The 2695-nt window shown below is 40.2% G+C and overlaps 1 non-coding gene across 1 annotated transcript; it reads left to right on the forward strand.

The window, feature by feature from the left end:
• Window positions 1-290: 290 nt before the first annotated feature.
• LOC115853041 (small nucleolar RNA SNORD91 family) lies at window positions 291-384 on the forward strand. Its single transcript, XR_004039390.1, has one exon. It is a non-coding gene; the product is annotated as a small nucleolar RNA SNORD91 family (small nucleolar RNA).
• Window positions 385-2695: the final 2311 nt, after the last annotated feature.

Raw genomic sequence — 2695 nt, forward strand, 5'->3', positions numbered from 1 at the left:
TTTTTGTTACCGATCTTTATGCTCCACTCTGCTACCTTCTTTATCACATCCTTATTTGTTTGTTTTTTGTTTTTGGTACGCGGGCCTCTCACTGCTGTGACCTCTCCCGTTGCGGAGCACAGGCTCCGGACGCGCAAGCTCAGCGGCCATGGCTCACGGGCCCAGCCGCTCCGCAGCATGTGGGATCTTCCCGGACCAGGGCACGAACCCGTGTCCCCTGCATCGGCAGGCGGACTCTCAACCACTGCACCACCAGGGAAGCCCTATCACATCCTTGTTTTAAGAATGCCCCTTTCAACCAATAATGTTTCTATTAAAAAATGTCTGAACCTGTCTGAAGCATCCCAGTTATGCAACCCCTTTCATTTTCAAGTTCCATTTCTGTTATGTTACCCAAAATTCCTTTAATTCTGAGCATACTCTTGTCCTATTGATTTTTATAAATGAAACAGAACAGATAACCCCCCATTCAGCAAATATAAGTTTGAGTATCTTGTATAGTACCTGGCATCATGGAGTGTATAAAACTCAACCTGAAAGGGTTTACTGCTAATAATTACAATAATGCTAATTGATAATATTGGTATTGTTAATAACTAATGTTAATTGAATATATTTTCCCAAGAACTGTGCTAAATATGTTATTAGTATCTTTCATCTTTTTTTTCTTTTTTCTTTACTTTCCTTCTCCTCCTTCTCCTCCTTCTTTAACAGATAAGATAAATTAAAAGAGGTTAAGTAAACCTTACTTAACGTCACAACTAGAAAACTAATGGAAACTGGCTTCAAGCACAGATTTCTCTGACTTCAGAGGCACTTCACATAGATAGTCTTTAGCTCTCATTTACAGTAGTAGTAGAAATATCTTAGGATGCATGAATTTACCCATCGATCCATCCACTTACATACAATTAATACAGGGCAGAGAGAGAAAAATTCATAAGATACATATGAAATTCTGTGGGAATTAGGGGAAGCCAGGACCTACTTGAAATTTTCTTCATAGAAAAATTGGCATTTGAAACATGTCATGAATGATACCTAAGACTGAGTAGGAAATAGTATGGAAAAGCTGTGAAGACTGAGGAACTTGTAGAAATGTATGCATAGGGAATGATTGGCAGTTCAACTTGGCTGGAGTAGAAAATGTGGAAAGTAGAATTAGGAGAGAAAATAAATGTTGGAAAGAGTTGTAGGCCAGATACCAGAGAACTCTGAATTCCAGGAATAGGAGTATGATCTTGTCTTAGCGGGAGTGAATGAGGGAAGATTTTAAACAGAAAAAGGTCATAATCAGGACTGTGTTTGTAGAAGATGGCTCTGGCTGACTGGGGCAGGAAGACTTGCAGTGTGTAGGGACCCCCGAGGCCCATTCATGAACCAAATATTATGAACCAATTATTATGAGAAATGTGCTCATTCTTTTGGCCATATTTATTAAATTAAGACATAGATGATGGCCTTCTCTCTGGGGAGAGGCCCTGTTAGTGGGAGAATTATATAACTAATACTAAGTGAAACCTGACACTGCTCAGACTGCTAGTCTTTTGTCTAATGGCAGTTTACACATTCATTTCTGTTCCCTTTTTTTTCCCTCTCTCCTTTGTTTTTTATCCTCTGTTGTAGGAATTGCATTCTGAGGGCTTTTTTTTATAGAACTCTCTTCTGCTGCTGTACTTTTGATACTGTCTCTCTTCCACTCACTATAACACCCCCTGCTTTGCTCCTATTCTTATGGCTCTAGGTTTAGGATTGTCGGTCCATGTTTTTACTTCTCTTGGAAACAATTATATGCTTAATCATTGATTATTATCTCCTTTATCAACTGAGCTCTGCCTGAGATTGGCCCACCTTCTACCATATATTTTCACCGTCATATTCCATTTCTCCTCTATGTGTTTCAGATTTCTTTATGAACTGATGCGTCACATGGGTGCCCTGTCCTCTGTGTGAGCCTTCGTGTTTAAAGGCTAGAATTCTGTGACAGAGACTATGTGGATAGGTGCTGGGGTTTGGGCTTACTGATGACTGTGTTGGGATAAAGGTACTACTGGCCTGGCCAGAGATGGAAAGGGTTGATGGATCCAAAAGCAGGATGCTCAGGGACTTCCCTGGTGGTCCAATGGGTAGGACTCCACGCTCCCAATGTGGGGGCCCCCGGTTTGATCCCTGGTTGGGGAACTAGATCCCACATGCATGCCACAACTAAGAGTTTGCACGCTGCAACTAAGAGTCCTCATGCTGCAACTAAATATCCCGCATGCCGCAACTAAGATTTGGAGCAGCCAAAATAAATAAATAATTTAAACAAATAAATACATATTTTTTTTAAAAAGCAGGGTGCTCAGATTCTGTCTGGAATCAGGCAGATCTGGAGTAGAGAACGAACATGATCTTTAGGATCTTTAATGAGTATGTGTTCGGGTAGTGATAAAGAGGACAATAAAAATTTTAAAAGAGGATAACAACAAACAAGCATAAGTAGATGCTAAATTGTTTCCAATGGGAGCTGTAATTAATGTAGGGCTTCTTATTTGTTGATGGGTTAGACCTGCTTCAAGTTAAGTGTTGGATCCTCAGCCTTATTTCTTTTGCTATGTTTTCCCATCTCCTTCTCCTGGACTCTGACACATTGCTTATCATTTGGATAAAACACCACACTTGCATTATTTGAAGATCTTGTCACATATTCAGA

This window comes from Globicephala melas, chromosome 7 (genome assembly GCF_963455315.2).
Source record: "Globicephala melas chromosome 7, mGloMel1.2, whole genome shotgun sequence".
Classification (NCBI taxonomy): Eukaryota; Metazoa; Chordata; class Mammalia; order Artiodactyla; family Delphinidae; genus Globicephala; species Globicephala melas.